Source organism: Heteronotia binoei, chromosome 1 (assembly GCF_032191835.1).
Source record: "Heteronotia binoei isolate CCM8104 ecotype False Entrance Well chromosome 1, APGP_CSIRO_Hbin_v1, whole genome shotgun sequence".
Classification (NCBI taxonomy): Eukaryota; Metazoa; Chordata; class Lepidosauria; order Squamata; family Gekkonidae; genus Heteronotia; species Heteronotia binoei.
In genome coordinates this window covers 277,038,242-277,059,928 of record NC_083223.1, presented here as the reverse complement: position 1 = coordinate 277,059,928, position 21,687 = coordinate 277,038,242, and the positions used below count along the sequence as shown (strand labels likewise).

General features: G+C 50.3%; 1 protein-coding gene and 1 non-coding gene across 2 annotated transcripts in view; one reads left to right on the top strand and one right to left on the bottom strand.

Annotated features, from left to right (window-relative positions):
- The window catches only part of LOC132584239 (protein S100-A11-like), a 381,641-nt gene that overhangs the window by 142,177 nt on the left and 217,777 nt on the right, over positions 1–21,687 (bottom strand). The gene's annotated exons all lie outside the window — the stretch shown is intronic.
- Positions 18,356–18,428, top strand: TRNAS-GGA (transfer RNA serine (anticodon GGA)). The gene has a single exon. It is a non-coding gene; the product is annotated as a tRNA-Ser (tRNA).

The following is a 21,687-nucleotide window of genomic DNA, read 5'->3' as shown; positions in this document are numbered from 1 at the left end:
ATTGGAACAGGGGGTCCCATTCTATGAGCCCCAAAAGAAGGTGCCCCTATCCTTCATTATTTCCTATGGAAGGAAGACATTTAAAAAGGTGTGCTATCCCTTTAAATGTGATGGCCAGAACTCCCTTGGAGTTCAATTATGCTTGTCACACCCTTGTTCGTGGCTCCGCCCCAATGTCTCCTGGCTCCACCCCCAAAGTCCCAGATATTTCTTGAATTGGACCTGGCAACCCTAATGTTAAGAATCCTGCTTTGTGTTGTCTTTTTGCCTGCACGAAGCACATTCCTTATGTTCCTTTAGGGACTAGGCCAAAGCATCCCTAGGCTTTTAATGAAGGGGTTTTAACACCTTTCAGCTGTTCTATGGTCAACTTCTGACCTAAGGATGTGATTTCACCTATACTATTTACTACCTTGGCTTGTTTTTTTTAATGGTTTTGTTTCTTTCTTTTGGAGAGCCAGTTTGGTGTAGTGGTTAAGTGTGCGGACTCTTATCTGGGGGAACCGGGTTTGATTCCCCACTCCTCCACTTGCACCTGCTGGAATAGCCTTGGGTCAGCCATAGCTCTGGCAGAGGTTGTCCTTGAAAGGGCAGCTGCTGTGAGAGCCCTCTCAGCCCCACCCACCTCACAGGGTGTCTGTTGTGGGAGAGGAAGGAAAGGAGATTGTGAGCCGCTCTGAGACCCTTCGGAGTGGAGGGCGGGATATAAATCCAATATCTTCATCTACCTCACAGGGTGTCTGTTGTGGGGGAGGAAGGGAAAGGAGATTGTGAGCCGCTCTGAGACTCTTTGGAGTGGAGGGTGGGATATAAATCCAATATCTTCATCTACCTCACAGGGTGTCTGTTGTGGGGGAGGAAGGGGAAGGAGATTGTGAGCCGCTCTGAGACTCTTCGGAGTGGAGGGCAGGATATAAATCCAATATTTTCATTTACCTCACAGGGTGTCTGTTGTGAGGGGGGAGGAAGGGAAAGGAGATTGTGGGCTGCTCTGAGACTCTTCGGAGTGGAGGGTGGGATATAAATCCAATATCTTCATTTACCTCCCAGGGCGTCTGTTGTGGGGGGGGGGGAGGGAAAGGAGATTGTGAGTCCCTCTGAGACTCTTCGGAGTGGAGGGTGGGATATAAATCCAATATCTTCATTTACCTCACAGGGTGTCTGTTGTGGGGGAAGAAGGGAAAGGAGATTGTGAGCCACTCTGAGACTCTTTGGAGTGGAGGGCGGGATATAAATCCAATATCTTCATCTACCTCACAGCGTGTCTGTTGGGGGGGAGGAAGGGAAAGGAGATTGTGAGCCGCTCTGAGACTCTTCGGAGTGGAGGGCGGGATATCAATCCAATATCTTCTTCTTAATTGGAAGCTGGCTTGAGTAGGTGTCTGGAGAGGCAGCGTATACATTTTTTCATTAAGTTAATTAATCTACGTGTGAAAATCAGACTCTTCTTGGGTAAATCCCTCTGCGGAGGCCTCAAGGTTGGGCAGGAAGGAAATTGAGGAGGGTGGGGTCATGGCGGCTTTGGTCTTTTGCCCTGAGTTAAATGGTTCTTCCCACTCGGGGCCGAATCTGCCGCTAGGGAAACTAGGTGATCCCCTAGGGTGCCAGCCTTCTGGGACACCAAATTGGGTGCCCTCATGTGACTCGGTGACATTACCAGTGCGGTGTGTGTGTATGTGTGCCAGATGTTAGCCTTGCCAGACAGTGTATAGCCGGCCCTGTTCCCACTCAAAGGTGATGGGAGTCATTACCTGGTAGTCTTGGCCAGTCCACCTTATTCTCTTTGTTGGCGTATAAAATTATAGAGTAGAAGGACACCCTCCTGGTTCCCTATTAGTAATTAGTTCTCCTTCCCAGGAGAAGGGTACCTGGAAAGTACCTCCAGGGTCACCTAGTCCAACTCCCTGCACAATGCAGGAAATTCACAACTTACCCTCCGCCACTCCCCCAGTGACCCCTGACCCCTGCTCTATGCCCAAAGGAAGACAAAAAAACCTCCAGGATCCCTGGCCAATCTGGCCTGGAGAAAAATTCCTTCCTGACACCAATCAACATTACCCTGGGCATGAAAGGAAGAAGAAGAAGAAATGAGAAACCATGTTGAATCAGGCCAATGGCCCATCCAGTCCAACACTCTGTGTCACACAGTGGCCAAAAAACCCCAAGTGCCATCAGGAGGTCCATCAGTGGGGCCAGGACAATAGAAGCTCTCCCACTGTGACCCCCCCCCCCCACAAGCACCAAGAGGAGAGACCGTCACTGCCCCCAGAAAGAAGAACATAAGAGAAGCCATGTTGGATCAGGCCAGTGGCCCATCCAGTCCAACACTCTGTGTCACATAAGAACATAAGAGAAGCCATGTTGAATCAGGCCAATGGCCCATCCAGTCCAACACTCTGTGTCACACAGTGGCCAAAAAACCCCAAGTGCCATCAGGAAGACCACCAGTGGGGCCAGGACACTAGAAGCCCTCCCACTGTGCCCCCCCTCAAGCACGCAGAATACAGAGCATCACTGCCCCAGACGGAGAGTTCCAACGAAAAAACTGTGGCTAATAGCCACTGATGGACCTCTAAACCATATGCTTATCCAATCCCTTCTTGAAGCTGTGAAGAAGAATGAGATTAGGTATATTGGATTTATATTCCGTTCTCCACTCTGAATCTCAGAGCCTCAGAGTGGCTCACAATCTCCTTTACCTTCCTTCCCCACAACAGACACCCTGTGAGGTGGATGGGGCTGCCCTTTCAAGGACAACTCCTGCGATAGCTATGGCTAACCCAAGCCATTCCAGCAGCTGCAAGTGGAGGAGTGAGGAATCAAACCCGGTTCTCTCAGATAAGTGTCTGCACACTGAACCACTACACCAAACTGGCCATTAGAATCAAACACTGGTTCATCTCGTCCACATGATCTACCTAAGTTAACGGTATCAGCATTGCTATCTGGCCTCTGTTTAAAAACCTCCAAAGACGGAGAGCCCACCACCACCGAGGAAGCCTGTTCCACTGAGAAACAGCTCTATCTACTATAAAGTTCTTCCTAATATTTAGTCCAAACTCTTTTGATTTAATTTCAACCCGTTGGTTCTGGTCCGACCTTCTGGGGCCACAGAAAACAATTCCACACCATCCTCTAGAGGACAACCCTTCAAGTACTTGAGGATGGTGATCAGATCACCTTTCAGCTGCCTCCTCTCCAGGCTGAACGTACCCAGCTCCTTCTACCTTTCCTCATAGGACTTGGTCTCCTGACCCCTCACCATCTTCGTCACCCTTCTCTGGACGCGCTCCAGCTTGTCTATATCCTTCTTAAAATGTGGTGTCCAAAACTGAACACAAGACTCCAGGGGAGGTCTTACCAGAGTAGAATAAAGCGATACCATCACTTTACTGTTTTAAAAAAAGCTAGTCCCCTGTGCAAGCACCAGTCGTTTCTGACGCTGGGGGTGACGTTGCTTTCACAACGTTTTTCACGGCAGATTGTTTATGGGGTGGTTTGCCCTTGCCTTCCCCAGTCCTCTACGCTTTCCCCCCAGCAAGCTGGGGGCTCATTTGACCGACCTCGGAAGGATGGAAGGCTGAGTCGACCTGGATCCAGCCGCCTGAACCAGCTTCCGCTGGGATCGAACTCTGGTCGTGAGCAGAGGGCTCCGACTGCAGTACTGCACCTTTACCACTCTGCGGCGCGGGGCTCTTGACTCGCTTCACTGCTAATACAGCCCAAAATTGCATTTACCTTTTTAACCATCACATCCCGCTGTTGAGTCATGGTTCAGCGTATGGTCTACCAAGACCCTAGATGCTTTTCATATGTACTACTGGTTGCTACGTCCATATTTTTTTACAATTTTATTTTAGTATATTTCTGTTCCGCCCATTCCAAGATCAACGTTTACAAAGCGGTTGTGATGACAACCCTCATCTACGGCTCCGAATCGTGGGTTTTATACCGTCATCACCTGCGACTCCTCGAGCGCTTTCATCAGCGCTGCCTTTGCACCATCCTCAACATCCACTGGAGTGACTTTGTGACCAACACTGAAGTCCTCAAGCGGGCGGAGGTTACCAGCATCGAGGCACTGCTGCTGAAGACGCAGCTGCGCTGGGCAGGGCATATTTCTAGGATGGAAAACCACCGCCTTCCCAAGATTGCCCTGTATGGCGAACTCTCCACCGGCCATCGAAATAGAGGGGCACCAAAGAAGAGGTACAAGGACTCCTTGAAGAAATCCCTTGGCACCTGTCGCATCAACCGTCACCAGTGGTCTGACCTAGCCTCAGATCGCAAAGCATGGAGACACACCATCCACCAGGCTGTCTCTTCCTTTGAGAACGCACGCATGGCTGGTCTCGAGGACAAAAGGAGATTGAGGAAGAATCGCACTGCTACAGCACCAACCCCAAATCAGACTTTTCCCTGCAGCCACTGTGGCCGGACCTGCCTGTCCCGCATTGGTCTTGTCAGCCACCAGCGAGCCTGCAGCAGACGTGGACTACTGCACCCTTCCTAAATCTTCGTTCGCGAAGCCAAGCCGAGAGAGAGAGAGAGAGATTCCCTGTAGAGCTCAGGGCAGAGCGCAGCATATAAAAAACAATTAAACACAATAAAAAACATGTCGTGAACAGACAACTCAACAGCACTCAGAAAATTTCCATGTCGTCACAAGTATCGCCCAGCCCTTAAACTTATCCATAAAGATGGCAGATATTATTCCATTTTAGAGCACAGATGACAATACCAGATCAAGAAACAGACGCCGCAGCCTCGACGAAAAGCCTGGCGGAACCGCTCCGTTTTACAGGCCCCTCGGAAGGCTAATTAGCCAGGTAGGGCCCGGATCTCTGTAGGAAGCTGATTCCACCAGGTCGGGGCCAGCACTGAAAAAGCCCTGGCCCTGTTGAGGCAAGGCGGGCGTCTCTTGGGCCGGGGATGTAATGACCTCCCAGGGTGTAGAGGGTCCCGCAAGTAACTTATTGCTACTTCTGTAACTAGTATTTTTGAAGCCAACTCTTTAGTGCTCTTTATGCCCTAGAGCTCTTACCTCCGGAGAGTAAAGATCTACCACTGGGCTAAATGAATTTCTTTATATACATTGCTTTGTAGCCTGTGGCCCCGTGGCGCAGAGTGGTAAAGCACCAGTCCTACAGTACTGTGGTCTGAACTCTCTGCTCACGACCTGAGTACAATTCTGGCGGAAGCTGGATTCAGGTAGCCGGCTCAAGGTTGACGCAGCCTTCCATCCTTCCGAGGTCCCCAGCTTGCTGGAGGTCAAGTGTAGATGACTGGGGAAGGCGATGGCAAACCGCCCCGTAAAAAGTCTGCCGTGAAAACGTTGTGAAATCAACGTCACCCCAGAGTCGGAAACGACTGGTGCTTGCACAGGGGACCTTTTCTTTCCCTTTCCTTCCTTTGTAGCCCACCTTTCTCACATGGAATGAAGACTGATTATACAGCGTAAGTGCAATTGGCGTATGGGGCATTCAGTAGGGAATACAATAGGATTATGGTTATAGAACCAACTGGAAGTTCAAAAAGAAAACTGAAGCAAAGCATAAGTATTTAAGAGAACATAAGAGGAGCCATGTTGGATCAGGCCAATGGCCCATCCAGTCCAACACTCTGTGTCACATAAGAACAGAAGAGGAGCCATGTTGGATCAGGCCAGTGGCCCCTCCAGTCCAACACTCTGTGTCACATAAGAACATAAGAGAAGCCATGTTGGATCAGGCCAATGGCCCATCTAGTCCAACACTCTGTGTCACATAAGAACAGAAGAGAAGCCATGTTGGATCAGGCCAATGGCCCATCCAGTCCAACACTCTGTGTCACATAAGAACAGAAGAGAAGCCATGTTGGATCAGGCCAATGGCCCATCCAGTCCAACACTCTGTGTCACATAAGAACAGAAGAGAAGCCATGTTGGATCAGGCCAATGGCCCATGCAGTCCAACACTCTGTGTCACATAAGAACATAAGAGAAGCCACGTTGGATCAGGCCAATGGCCCATCCAAAAAAACCCAGGTGCCATCAGGAGGTCTATCATTGGGGCCAGGACACTAAAAGCCCTCCCACTATGCCCTCCCCCAAACACCCAGAATACAGAACATCACTACCCCAGACAGAGAGTTCCATCAATACACTGTGGCTAACAGCCACTGATGGACCTCTGCTCCAGATGCATATCCAATCCCCTCTTGAAGCTGTCTATGCTTGTAGCCACCACCTCCTGTGCAGCGCCGGCCTGTGGGTGCCTGGTGCCCTAGGTAGGCTGCCCCCCCGTGGCCACGCTCCATCCCACGCCACCCCGGTGTCCCGCCTCCTCCCCCCCTTCCCTCCCTTTCCCGTTTACCTCCCTCCCCTCTGCTGTTGCTGCCGCCACCACCGCTAGCCCCGTCTAGCCTGCCCCTGCCCCCTCCGGCCCTCTGACGCCCCCCACACCTCCTCTGACGCCGCTCTGCTCACTCGCTCGCCACTCCTCCCCTCCACCATTCGGCATGACTAAAACTAAGGCCTGCGCGTTTAATGCCCACGCGTTCTTGTATTGTGAGAAAGGGTGAAAAGTCCTTCTTTCTTTTCCTTTTCTATCCCATGAATAATCTTGTAAACCTCGATCATGTCACCCGTCCATTGATGTTTCTCCAAGCTAAAGAGCCCCAAGCGTTTTAACCTTTCATTTTTGTATGCAACGTGTTAAATAATGCAATATTCCAGGGGTGGCCAACGGTAGCTCTCCAGATGTTTTTTGCTTACAACTCCCATCAGCCCCAGCCATCAGCCATGCTGGATGGGGCTGATGGGAGTTGTAGGCAAAAAAAAAAACATCTGGAGAGCTAACCTCGGCCACCCCTGCAACATTCTAGAGCAGGATCCTAGTTTTCACAAGCTGTACGCAACAGTACAAACCACACTCTTTAATCACGTTTCCGAAGAACTTTGTGAGTCATTTCACACTGTGCCACTCTATCGCCTCCACAGAAAAGCTCTTTGGGAAAGTTCAGTTCTGCATAGTTGGCGGAAAGCTGGGAGAGTGATACCCATCTCGCCTTTCTTTCAGCCACAAGTGTTCTGATGATGGAGTTATAAGATGCTTCCCTAATGAAATCCGGTCATTGAGTTCAGCAGTGTCTCCTTGGATGGGCAAAAGGTCTCAAGGCAGAGAGAGGTCTTCCCCAGCTCAGCTACCTGAGATGTTACCAGGAAATAGGGTTGCCAGTCCCCAGGTGGGGGCAGGGGATCCCCTGGTTTGGAGCCCTCCCTCCACTTCAGGGTCATCAGAAAGTGGGAGGGGGAGGGAAATGTCTGCTGGCCGCTCCATTATTCCCTATGGAGACCGACTCCCATAGGGTATAATGGAGAATTGATCCGTGGGTATGTGGGGCTCTGAGGGAGCTGTTTTTTGAGGGAGAGGCACCACATTTTCAGCATAGCATTCAGTGCCTCTTCTCAAAACACCATCTGTCTGGGCCAGTGATGCTCTGTGTTCTTGGTGCTTGGTGGGGGCACAGTGGGAGGGCTTCTAGTGTCCTGGCCCCACTCATGGACCTCCTGATGGCACCTGTTTCTTTTGGCCACTGTGTGACACAGAGTGTTGGACTGGATGGACCACTGGCTTGATCCAACATGGCTTCTTTTATGTTCTTATGTTTGGGGCAGTGATGCTCTGTCTTCTTGGTGCTTGGGAGGGGCAACAGTGGGAGGGCTTCTAGTGTCCTGGCCCCACTCATGGACCTCCTGATGGCACCTGGTTTTTTTGGACACTGTGTGACACTGAGTGTTGGACTGGATGGAGCACTGGCTTGATCCAACATGGCTTCTCTTATGTTCTTATGTCTGGGGCAGTGATGCTCTGTGTTCTTGGTGCTTGGGAGGGGCAACAGTGGGAGGGCTTCTAGTGTCCTGGCCCCACTCATGGACCTCCTGATGGCACCTGTTTCTTTTGGCCACTGTGTGACACTGAGTGTTGGATGGGCCATTGGTCTGATCCAAAATGGGTTCTCTTATGTTCTTATGTGACACAGAGTGTTGGACTGGATGGGCCATTGGCCTGATCCAACATGGCTTCTCTTATGTAACACAGAGTGTTGGAGTGGAGGGGCCACTGGCCTGATCCAACAGGGCTTCTCTTATGTTCTTATGTGACACAGAGTGTTGGACTGGATGGGCCATTTGTCTGATCCAAAATGGCTTCTCTTATGTTCTTATGTGACACAGAGTGTTGGACTGGATGGGCCATTGGTCTGATCCAAAATGGCTTCTATTATGTTCTTTTGTGACACAGAGTGTTGGACTGGATGGGCCATTGGCCCGATCCAACGTGGCTTCTCTTATGTTCTTATATCTGCCCTCTAGCCCCACCCTCCATTGTAGGTTCTCACTTGACTAAGCACCAGGAGAAACAATGAGGAGGAAGGGCGACATAACAAGCAATCTATTGGTTTTCCCTACTTGCACAGCTCCATGTGGGAAAATGTATAACATTTACATTCCCAGTTTGTAGGAACCCTTTAAAGATCAGGGGCAGTGCCCTTGTGCTCTCGTGGGCACCACACATCAATGCTTCATGTCCCTCCCTGGAGAGCCAGTTTGGTGTAGTGGTTAAGTGTGCGGACTCTTATCTGGGAGAACTGAGTTTGATTCCCCACTCCTCCACTTGCAGCTGCTGGAATGGCCTTGGGTCAGCCAGAGCTCCCTTATCTGGGAGAACCGGGTTTGATTCCCCACTCTTCCACATGCAGCTGCTGGAATGGCCTTGAGTCAGCCATAGCTCTCTTATCTGGGAGAACTGGGTTTGATTCCCCCACTCCTCCACTTGCAGCTGCTGGAATGGCCTTGGGTCAGCCGTAGCTCTGGCAGAGGTTGTCCTTGAAAGGGCAGCTGCTGTGAGCCCCACCCACCTCACAGGGTGTCTGTTGTGGGGGAGGAAGGTAAAGGAAATTGTGAGCCGCTCTGAGACTCTTCGGAGTGGAGGGCGGGATATAAATCCAATATTTTCATCTACCTCACAGGGTGTCTGTTGTGGGGGAGGAAGGGAAAGGAGATTGTGAGCCGCTCTGAGACTCTTCGAAGTGGAGGGTGGGATATAAATCCAATATCTTCATTTACCTCACAGGGTGTCTGTTGTGGGGGAGGAAGGGAAAGGAGATTGTGAGCCGCTCTGCGACTCTTCGGAGTGGAGGGCGGGATATAAATCCAATATCTCCTTCTCCCCACCCCTCCACCCCACTTCTTCCTTAGAAGTTCCTGAATGTGTTAGGATTGCACCGGTGTTGAAATAATGCAAACCTGGTTCATTGTATTCAACAGTCCAAGACAGTTTCTCAACATGCCTGCAACATAATTCAGGGAAGATAATTGCGGAATGAAGGAACGCATCATGCATTGAACAGGGAGACAATAGAGAGGTAAGGGATGGAGTCAGATAGAAATTCCTGAGGTGAAAACAGGAAAAGGAGGAGGAAGAGAAGAACATTAGAGAAGCCATGTTGGATCAGGCCAATGGCCCATCCAGTCCAACACTCTGTGTCACACACTGGCCAAAAAAACAGGTGCCATCAGGAGGTCCACCAGTGAAGAAGAAGTAGAAGTAGTAGTAGAAGATGATACTGTAGTAGAAGAAGATGCTACTGGATTTATACCCCACCCTACACTCTGAATCTCAGAGCAGCTCACCATCTTCTTTACCTCCCGCCCCCCCGACAACAGACACCCTGTGAGGTGGGTGGGGATGAGAAGACTCTCTCAGCAGCTGCCGTTTTAAGGACAACTCCTACGAGAGTTATGGCTGACCCAAGGCCATTCCAACATCTGCATGTGGAGAAGTGGGGAATCAAATTCAGTTCTCCCAGAGAAGAGTCTGTGCACTTAACTACCACACCAAACTGGCTCTCCAAGGAGCCTTCTATTGATCTGATACATTTCGAGTCCACCCTTTCTCCAAAGCATTCAAGGTCCTCCCTTTTTTGTTCAAGCCTCACTATGACCCTGCCTGGTAGGTTATGCTGAGGCCCTGTGACTGGTTCATGGTCACCCAGGGAGTTTCATGACTGAGTTGGGATACCAACCTCCAGGCAGGATCCCCCAGAATTCTAAGTCTCACAGTTGATTCTGACTCTTTGCGACTCCATGGACCAAGTCACCCCAGGCCCTCCTCCTAAGTCTGCTCAAAATCATATTCGTTACATCAGTAATGCTCTCCAGCCATCTCATCTTTTGCCGTCCCCTTCTTCTTTTGCCTTCTGTCTTTCCCAGCATCAGAATCTTCTCCATTGAGTGCTCCCTTCTCATTTGGTGGCCGAAGTCTTTGAGCTTCAGCTTCAGCATCTGACCTTCCAGGGAACAGTCAGGGTTGATTTCCCTTAGGACTGACTGATTGGATCTTCTTGCAGTCCAAGGGACTCTCAAGAGTCTTCTCCAGTGATGGCTCCCTTCTCATTGAGTGGCCAAAGGATTTGAGCTTCAGCTTCAGCATCTGACCTTCCAGGGAACAGTCAGGGTTGATTTTTCTTAGGAATGACTGATTTGATCTTCTAGCAGTCCAAGAGACTCTCAAGGGTCCTCTATCTCAGGGGTTCCCAACCCCCAATCCATGGACCGGTACTGGTCCATGGCCTGTTAGCAACTGGGCCGTTGAGTTGTATAATTATTTCATTATATATTACAATGTAGTATAAGAAGAAGACGACATTGGATTCATATCCTGCCCTCCACTCTGAATCTCAGAGTGGCTCACAATCTCCTTTATCTTCCTCCCCGACAACAGATAGCCTGTGAGGTTGGTGGGGCTGAGAGAGCTCTGACAGAAGCTGCTCTTTCAAGGCCAACTCTGCGAGAGCTATGGCTGACCCAAGGCCATTCCAGCAGCTGCACATGGAGGACAACGAAGGTGGGGGTGGGGTTTTGCTACCACATACTAACAAATATATATATATATCCTGTCCTCCACTCTGAATTCCAGAGTCTCAGAGCAGCTCACAATCTCCTTTCCTTTCCTCCCCCCACGACAGACACCTTGTGAGGTGGGTGGGGCTGACAGAGCTCTCCCCAGAAGCTGCCCTTTCAAGGACAACTCTTGCGAGAGCTATGGCTGACCCAAGGCCATTCCAGCAGCTGTAAGTGGAGGAGTGGGGAATCAAACATGGTTCTCCAGATTAGAGTCTGCTGCCTTTAACCAGTACACCAGGCTGGCTTTCAAGATAAGCTCCCCTGGAAAAATGGCATATGTTATAGGGTGGACTCTGTGGCATTGTACCCTACCAAGCTCAGTGTCCTCCCCAGGCAGACAAATAACAGGGGGGAAGGGAGGGGGAGGGAGGGGAAGGTGGAAAGAAAGGAACTCTAAATGCATTCTCCAAGGTGTCAACTGGCTTAGCTTCGAGAAGTGATTTAAAGAGAGAAATGCCTTCTCCAAGCCTTCCGAGGGGGCGGTGGGGGCCAGTTTGGTGTAGTGGTTAAGTGTGTGGACTCTTATCGGGGAGAACCAAGTTTGATTCCCCACTCCTCCACTTGGAGCTGCTGGAATGGTATTGGGTCAGCCAGAGCTCTTGTAGGAGTTGTCCTTGAAAGGGCAGCTCCTGTCAGAGCTCTCTCAGCCCTACCCACCTCTCAGGGTGTCTGTTGTGGGGGAGGAAGGGAAATGAGATTGTGAGCCGCTCTGAGACTCTTCGGAGTGGAGGGCGGGATATAAATCCAATATCTTTGTCTACCTCACAGGGTGTCTGTTGTGGGGGAAAGGAGATTGTGAGCCGCTCTGAGACTCTTCGGAGTGGAGGGCGGGATATAAATCCAATATCTTCATCTACCTCACAGGGTGTCTGGTGTGGGGGAGGAAGGGAAAGGAGATTGTGAGCCGCTCTGAGACTCTTCGGAGTAGACGGCGGGATATAAATCCAATTTCTTCTTCTTCTTCCATCCTTCCAAGGTCAGTAAAATGACAGAGCGGTGATGGTGGTGGGGGGCTTCAAGAGCCACACAATATGTGTGAAAGAGCCACATGTGGCTCCCAAGCCACAGTTTGGCCACCTCTGCTGCAACCAATTCAGATGGAAAGCGTCACTGTGGTCCTAGAAAAACCTTAATGCCCTGCAGAAATGCATCAGATGTTCAGGGTGTAAGCTTTCGGGTGTCTGACGAAGGAAGCTTGGACTCCGGAAAGCTTATAGCCCCACCTCCTGCAAATCTTCTAAAGTTTTGCTGGACTCCAAATCTAGCTCTTCAACTGCAGATCTCAAACTATCTTCAGACATCTTCGAAATGTTTGCGCATAAAGTCCTTCCCTTTCATAGAATCCTAGAGCTGGAAGGGACCTCCAGGGTCATCTAGTCCAACCCCCTGCACAATGTAGGAAACTCACAAACACCTCCCCCTAAATTCACAGGATCTTCATTGCTGCCAGATGGCCATTCAGCCTCTGTAGAAAACCCCCCATGGAAGCCTGTGGAAACGTAGAATCATAGAATCCTTGAGCTGGAAGGGACCTCCAGGGTCATCTAGTCCAACCCCCTGCACAATGCAGGAAACCCACAAACACCTCCCCCTACATGCATAGGATCCTCATTGCTGTCAGATGGCCATCCAGCCTCTGTTTAAAAACCTCCAAGGAAGGAGAGTCCACCACCTCCTGAGGAAGCCTGTTCCACTTTGGAACCGCTCTAATGGTCAGGAAGTTCTTCCTAATGTTGAGCTGGAAACTCTTCTGATTTAATTTCAATCCATTGGTTCTGGTCCTACCTTCTGGGGCCGCAGAACACAATTCCACACCATCCTCTCTAAGACAGCCCTTCAAGGACTTGAAGATGGTGATCCTATCACCTCCCATCTGCCGTCTCTCCAGGCTAAACAGGACCAGCTCCTTCAACCTTTCCTCATAGGACTTGGTCTCCAGACCCCTCACCATCTTCGTCGTCCTCCTCTGGACCCGTTCCAGCTTGTCTCTATCCTTCTTAAAATGTGGCGCCCAGAACTGAACACAGAACTCCAGGGGAGGTCTTACCAGAGCTTCTGTAGATACAGCCCAATATTGCATTTGCCTTTTCCCCACAAGTGAGTTCCCAGAAACCATTGCAAAAAGCGAACTTACCTGGGTGTTCCGGTGCCAGCAAGAAGTAGCGAAGCCAAGAGCAGCTGTTGGAAGGTGTGGTGGTGCGAGTTCTTTTTTTATATTAAGGGCGTAGGAAATGAGGCACGCAGCTTGCGAGATGCTTGGAAACCTGCCCTGCCCACGCCTGGGTTAATGGATTATCCCAGCTAATTAGGAGGCATGACAGAAGCTGATTGCCAGCCGGGCTGTCTCAATAAGGGCAGGCTTCGTCCCATGGTCCCCTGTGGCAGAAATAATCCACCCAACAGGTCATTTTCAAGGCATGCGGTTATTGCAAAGCCTTCAATATGTCAGGCTCTGTTCATTCATGATATTAAGAAATGCTGTTAGTAGCTATATTCAATGCTGCATTAGGGTTGCCAATCCCCGGGTGGGGGCAGGGGATCCCCCGGTTTGGAGGCCCTCCCCCCGCTTCAGGGTCGTCAGAAAGCGGGGGGAGGGGAGGGAAATGTCTGCTGGGAACTCTGTTATTCCCTGTGAAGATTTATTCCCATAGAAAATCATGGAGAATTGATCTGCGGGTATCTGGGGCTCTGGCGGCGGGGGGCTGTTTTTTTGGGGTAGAGGCACCAAATTTTCAGTATAGCATCTAGTGCCTCTCCCCAAAATACCCCCCCAAGTTTCAAAAAGATTGGACCAGGGGTTCCAATTCTATGAGCCCCAAAAGAAGGTGCCGCTATCCTTCATGATTTCTTCTGGAAGGAAGGCATCGAAAAGGTGTGCCGCCCCTTTAAATGTGTTGGCCAGAACTCCCTTTGGAGTTCAATGATGCTTGCCACAGCCTTGATCTTGGCTCCACCCCCAATGTCTCCTGGCTCCACCCCCAAAGTCCCCAGATATTTCTTGAATTGGACTTGGCAACCCTATGGTGCATAGAAATGCTAAGTAACGTAGAAGCTGGGAACAACTATACTGGATAGTTTTAATGTTAAGATTTTAAGGTTTTTAGGTTTTTTAAATGTTTTGACTTTTAAATGTATTAACTTTGTACCTTGTTTATTGTTTTGTCGTTTGCTGTGAGCCGCCCTGAGCCACTTTGTGGGAAGGGTGGGATATAAGTTATAGAATAAATAAATAAATAAAATAAACCAGGAGGGCGGGGGGAAGAGTAGAGGCCGCTTCCCATGAATATCAAAGGTTGCCAAGATCCCTTTGAAGCCTACAGTACGTGCCAAATTCTCACCTCCTCTCCGGAGGCCCAAGGATGTTGCCGCTGGGAATTGTAACCACCAACGGACAAGATAAAGGGGGCGGGGGGAGCGTTGGGATAAGTCTCACATGCAAAGCAACCTTTTGTTTTGGGTATCAGGGGGTAGAAACGATTGCTTTGATGGAGAAGGTTAAATGCCAATCGTTCGAGCTGATCTCCATCAGTTCCAATAACCGCCATGCTGGAGTAACTCTGAAGTATCCAATAAAGACAACTTTGTTTCAAAATACCAAAGTCTGCTGACTTGTGAGCTTCAATGAACCTACGCCTGACACCCTGTGGCAGAAATAATCCACCCAACAGGTCATTTCCAAGGCATGCGATTATTGCAAACCCTTCAATGGCTCAGCCGGGAATCGTTTGCTGATTGATAATGAGAGTCAGGGAGGGGCCGTGGCTCAGCGACGGAGCATCTGCTTGGCATGCAGAAGGTCCCAGGCTCAATCCCCGGCATCTCCACTTCAAAGGAGATGGCAGTCGGTGATGGGAAAGACCTCCTGGAGATGTGGAAGGGCGGCTGCCAGTCTGAGTAGGCAATGCTGATCTTGAGGGACCGATCACCTGACTTGTCGAGTAGCTTCATGAAACAATGTGCCCGGTGGCAGGTGAGTCTGCTTCCAGAAGGTCCTGGAAGCTTCACCTGGTTCAGAAAGGTGGACCCTTGTACATCATTGGTACATTGGGCGCTGTGCCTAGACTAAGAACGTAAGAGAAGCCATGTTAGATCAGGCCAGTGGCCCATCCAGTACAACACACTGTGTTACACAGGGGCTAAAGCTTGGGGGTCATCAGGAGGTCCACCAGCAGGGCCAGAACTCCAGAAGCCCTCCTACTCTTGCCCCCCTCCCCAAGCACCAAGAAGACAGAGCATCACTGCTCCAGGCATAAGAACATAAGAGAAGCTATGTTGGATCAGGCCAATGGCCCATCCAGTACAACACTCTGTGTCACACAGTGAACAAAACCCAGAGGTCATCAGGAGGTCTACCAACAGGGGCAGAACTTCAGAAGCCTTCCTACTCTTGCCCCCTCTAAATACCAAGAATATAGAACATCACTGTCCCACACATAAGAGAAACCATGTTGAATCAAGCCAATGGTTCATCCAGTCCAACACTCCGTGTCACACAGTAGCCAAAGCTCAGGGGTCATCAGGAAGTCTACCACCAGGGCCAGAACTCCAGAAGCTCTCTTAATCTTGCCCCCTAAGCACCAAGAAGACAGAACATCACTGCTCCAGGCAAAAGAACATAAGAGAAGCTGTCTTGGATCAGGCCAGTGGCCCATCCAGTACAACACTCTGTGTCACACAGTGACCAAAGCCCAGAGGTCATCAGGAGGGCCAGAACTTCAGAAGCCTTCCTACTCTTGCCCCCTCTAAATACCAAGAATACAGAGCATCACTGTCTCAGGCATAAGAACATAAGAGAAGCCATGTTGGATCAGGCCAGTGGTCCATCCAGTCCAGCACTCTGCGTCACACAGTGGCCAAAACTCAGGTGCCATCAGGAGGTCCACCAGCAGGGCCAGAACTCCAGAAGCCCTCTTAATCTTGCCCCCTTAACACCAAGAAGACAAAGCATCACTGCCCCAGGCGTAAGAATGTAAGAGAAGCCATGTTAGATCAGGCCAGTGGCCGATTCAATACAACACTCTGTGTCACACAGTGGCCAAAACCCAGAGGTCATCAGGAGGTCCACCAGCAGGGCCAGAACTCCAAAAGCCCTCTTAATCTTACCCTCTACGCACCAAGAAGACAGAGCATCACTGCCCCAGGCATAAGAACATAAGAGAAGGCATGTTGGATCAGGTCAATGGCCCATCCAGTCCAACTCTCTGTGTCACAAAATGACCAAAACCCAGGAGCCATCAGGAGGTCCACCAGGGGAATCAGAACTCCAGAAGCCCTCCAAACATAAATAATAATAATAATTGGTTTTTATACCCCACATTTCACTACAGAAGGAATCTCAGAGTGCTTTACAATTCCTATCCCTTCCTGTCCCCACAAAGGATACCCTGTGCAGTAGGTGGGGGTTGATAGAGTTCTGAGAGCACTGCAACTGACCCAAGGTCACTCAGCTGACATTATGTGGAGGAAAGCAGAAGAACGGGGTTCAAATCTGCTCAGCCATGAAGCTCACTGTGTGATTATGAGCTCAGAGTGGATTGCCCGGACATCTGTTGGATGTCCAACTCTGCTAAAAACGAAAGGTCAAAGAGATTCCTGACTTGTCTTGCTGACAACTTCCTTTTCCAGAAAGTGAAGAAGGAAACAAGGGGATCTGCTATCTTGGACTTGATTCTCACCAAGAAGGAAGAATTGATTGATGATAGGGTTGCCAATCCCCAGGTGGGGGCAGGGGATCCCCCGGTTTGGAGACCCTCCCCCCCCTTCAGAGTCATCAGAAAGCGGGGGGAGGGGAGGGAAATGTCTGCTGGGAACTCTATTATTCCCTATGGAGATTTATTCCCATAGAAAATCATGGAGAATTGATCCGCAGGTATCTGGGGCTCTGAGGGGGCTGTTTTTGGGGGTAGGGGCACCAAACTTTCAGTATAGTATCTAGACCCTCTCCCCAAAATACCGCCCAAGTTTCAAAAGGATTGGACCAGAGGGTCCAATTCTATGAGCCCCAAAAGAAGGTACTCCTATCCTTCATTATTTCCTATGGAAGGAAGGAATTGAAAAGGTGTGCCGTCCCTTTAAATGTGATGGCCAGAACTCCCTTTGGAGTTCAATGATGCTTGTCACAGCCTTGATTTTGGCTCCACCCCTAATGTCTCCTGGCTCCACCCCCAAAGTCCCCAGATATTTCTTGAATTGGACTTGGCAACCCTACTGAAACCCCCTACCATTGCTTCAGTAGTGAGGCAGTGTGATGCAATCATTAGAATGCCACCCTAGGAGTGGATCTTGGCCAACCAGTATCTCTCAGCCTAGCCTACATCAAATCCAATATCTTCTTCTTCTTCTTAACTCAGAGTGGTGGCAGCAATTGGTAACGCCCCACCCTGAGTCGTGACAATAAGCCTCACTTAATTTTATGCGATGACTGTTTTATATATTATACGTTGTACGCATTATACTGGTCTTCACTGCGTTATTTTATTCTTACTTCATCCTGAGTCTCTGTGCGAAAGGTAGACTACAAATTAAGCACACCATCAAAGGAGTTGTCGCAATGATAAAGTATAATGCGGATGTGGAGAGACGCCGAGCTTTCTTGGAGGAAGGGCGGATGAAAGCCGCGACTCTGACCTGGACAGCCCAGGTGAGCCCATTCCCGTCAGATCTCGGAAGCTCAGCGGGGTCAGCTTTGGCAAGTACTTGGATGGGAGACCTCCAAGGAATACCAGCAGCTGGGAGGGCAAGGGCAGGCTTTATTCAGCCATCTCCAGGCCCCCTTTAGGGGGTCAGTCACCAGAGGTCGCCATGACTTCCAGGTGCAGACACACGGGGGCACACACAAATGCAAACGTACAAAAATTGTGACTAAAAAGACAAGTAGGTATTCCAATCTCTGGGTCAGCATGCAGCCCGAGAGATGTCAGCATGCAGCCCGGGAGCTGAATCAGGCACTTGGAGGGCTCCTATCAGGCCCCCGGGCAACTGTTTGTCATCTGCTTCCTTCTACCTCTCTCTTGCTTCCTTCTGCATCACAGCTTGCTTTGCCAGGCTTGCTCAATCGGACAGGAGCTACAGAGCAAAACCTCTATTTTCTCCGTTGGCTGAGGCCCCTCCCTTGGGGAGGAAATGGGGGGAGGGACAGCTTACTTTGCCAGGCTCTCTCAATCGCACTGCAGAGCTACTGAGCCAAGCCTCTCTTCCTTCTATTGGCTGAGGCTCCTCCCCTTCCTGGTCCCCTGGGGAAGAAAGGAAAGAGCCAGAGTTTCCTTTGCCCAGTTCCCTGGATCCCATGGGCGAAATACAAAGAAAGCACCTTTAAGATCAATATGTGTTTTAAGCATGGTTTGGTGTTTTTGTTTTTTTTAAAAAAATCTTTCATTGTGTTTGTCTGTGTCCTTTATGAAGTTTATGGGAAGGGATGGTGGCTCAGTGGTAGAGCATCTGCTTGGAAAGCAGAAGGTCCCAGGTTCAATCCCTGGCATCTCCAAATAAGGGTCCAGGCAAATAGGTGTGAAAAACCTCCGCTTGAGACCCTGGAGAGCAGGGGAGGGACGGTGGCTCAGTGGTAGAGTATCTGCTTGGGAAGCAGAAGGTCCCAGGTTCAATCCCCGGCATCTCCAAAAAAGGGTCCAGGCAAATAGGTGTGAAAAACCTCCGCTTGAGACCCTGGAGAGCAGGGGAGGGATGGTGGCTCAGTGGTAGAGCATCTGCTTGGGAAGCAGAAGGTCCCAGGTTCAATCCCCGGCATCTCCAAAAAAGGGTCCAGGCAAATAGGTGTGAAAAACCTCCGCTTGAGACCCTGGAGAGCAGGGGAGGGATGGTGGCTCAGTGGTAGAGCATCTGCTTGGGAAGCAGAAGGTCCCAGGTTCAATCCCTGGTATCTCCAAAAAAGGGTCCAGGCAAATAGGTGTGAAAAGCCTCCGCTTGAGACCCTGGAGAGCAGGGGAGGGACGGTGGCTCAGTGGTAGAGCATCTGCTTGGGAAGCAGAAGGTCTCAGGTTCAATCCCTGGCATCTCCCAAAAAGGGTCCAGGCAAATAGGTGAGACAAACCTCCGCTTGAGACCCTGGAGAGCCGCTGCCAGTCTGAGAAGACAAGACTGACTTGGATGGACCCAGGGTCTGATTCAGTATAAGGCAGCTTCATATGTTCATATCTCTGCTACCTAATCTTAAATAGGTGCACACATGACGTGGCCCAACCCGACCTGGCCTGGCCCAACAAGATCTCATTTATGTCAGATCTGGCCCTGATAACCCTTGCTCTAGGTGTCAAACTCATTTGTTATGAGGGCCAGATTTGAGAGAAATGAGACCTTTTGGGGCCATGTTGGGTTGGGCCAGGCCATGTTGAGCCAGGCCATGGACCCCTACAGCCATGTGTGTACCTATTTAAGACTAGGTAGCAGAAATATAAACTTTATAAAGATCTTAAAGGTGCTTTCTTTGTATTTCCCTCAAGGGATCCAGGGAACTGGGCAAAGGAAGTTCTGGCTCTTTCCTTTCTTCCCCAAAGAAATGGGGGAGAGCCTCAGCCAATAGAAGGAAGAGAGGATTGGCTCAGTAGCTCTGCTGTGTGATTGGTGGAGCCTGGGAAAACAAGCTCTGCCTCCCCTCCTTCCTCCCCAAGGGAGGAGCCTCAGCCAATTGAGAAAATAGAGGTGTCGCTCTGTAGCTCTTGTGCAATTGAGCAAGCCTTGCAAAGCGAGTTGTGATGCAGAAGGAAGCAAGATGCAGGGAGAAGGAAGCAGATGACAGCCAGTTCCTCGGGGGTCTGATAGGAGCCCTCCGGGGGCCTGATTCGGGCCCAGAACCGCATGTTTGACACCCTTGCTCTAGGTGATCTGGGCATTTCTTGGATTTACAACGGATCTCTAATAGGGATCAGTTCTCCTGGAGGAAATGGCTGCTTTGGAGGATGGACTCCACGGCATTACACCGTGCTGAGGTCCCTCGCCTCCGCAAACCCTGAATTTCCCCTGGATCTAAAGGCATTTCCCAACCTGGAGTTGTCAAAACTAAGACAACCCCCAATTAAATGTGCCAGTTTTGACCTCTGGAATCCTAAGTGGTTCGGAACTTGCATACTTGGAGGACCCGGAACCTTAATTCTAATCCTAACCATAAGCCTAACCCTCGTTCCACCCGAGTCGACCCACCCACATAACATCTGGAGAGACTGCCTTCCTTGCCAGTTTGGTGTCGTGGTTATGTGGGTAGACTCTTATCTGGGAGAACCGGGCTTGATTCCCCACTCCTCCACCTGCAGCTGCTGGAATGGCCTTGGGTCAGCCAGAGCTTTCTTATCTGGGGGAACTGGGTTTGATTCCCCCCTCCTCCACTTGCAGCTGCTGGAATGGCCTTGGGTCAGCCAGAGCTCTCTTATCTGGGAGAAACGGGTTTGATTCCCCACTCCTCCACTTGCAGCTGTTGGAATGGCCTTGGGTCAGCCAGAGCTCTCTTATCTGGGAGAAATGGGTTTGATTCCCCACTCCTCCACCTGCAGCTGCTGGAATGGCCTTGGGTCAGCCAGAGCTCTCTTATCTGGGGGAACCGGGTTTGATTCCCCACTCCTCCACTTGCAGCTGCTGGAATGGCCTTGGGTCAGCCATATCTCTCTTATCTGGGAGAACTGGGTTTGATTCCCCACTCCTCCACCTGCAGCTGCTGGAATGGCCTTGGGTCAGCCATATCTCTCTTATCTGGGTTTGATTCCCCCAGTCCTCCACTTGCAGCTGCTGGAATGGCCATGGGTCAGCCATATCTCTCTTATCTGGGAGAAACGGGTTTGATTCCCCCAGTCCTCCACTTGCAGCTGCTGGAATGCCCTTGGGTCAGCCATAGCTCTCTTATCTGGGAGAAACGGGTTTGATTCCCCACTCCTCCACCTGCAGCTGCTGGAATGGCCTTGGGTCAGCCATAGCTCTTGCAGGAGTTGTCCTTGAAAGGGCAGCTGCTGTGAGAGCTCTCTCAGCCTCTCTCACCTCACAGGGTGTCTGTGGTGCGTGTGTGTGTGTGTGTGGAGGGTGGGGGGGAGGTAAAGGAGATTGTGAGCCGCTCTGAGACTCTGAGATTCAGAGTATAGGGTGGGATATAAATCCAATATCATCATCATCATCATCATCATCATCATCATCATCATCATCATCATCATCATCTTCTTCTTCTTCTTCTTCTTCTTCTTCTTCTTCTTCTTCTTCTTCTTCTTCTTCTTCTTCTTCTTCTTCTTCTTCTTCTTCTTCTTCTTCTTCTTCTTCTCTGCAGCAATACAGTTCAGCAGATGGCTGCATAGATCTGTTCAGGGCTTTTTTTTTGTAGCAGGAGCTAATTTTCAGATTAGGCCACACCCCCCCGATGTAGCCAATCCTCCTGGAGCTTGCAGTAGGCCCTGTATGAAGAGCTCTGTAAACTCTTGGAGCATTGGCTACATCAGGGGTGTGTGGCCTAATATCCAAAGGAGTTCCTGCTACAAAAAGAAGCCTTGGATCTTTTTACCCATAATGATCTTCTCGGTAGAAGCATCAAAACCATGGAGCAACTTTTCCTGTAAAGCCCCCCCCCCCCCCCCCCCGGTACCATCTCTTCTTTTTAGGAAGGGGGTTTTTTTCCCGGCGAATTTCCTGTTTTCATTTCACGTCCTCTATCTGCTGGTTCGCGTCACTTCAACTATTATTTCTGGGCTCCTTATTTGTACATTTTAATCTTCTGATCATCCGCTGCGATGTAGCCTTGATTTCATTGCAAGCCA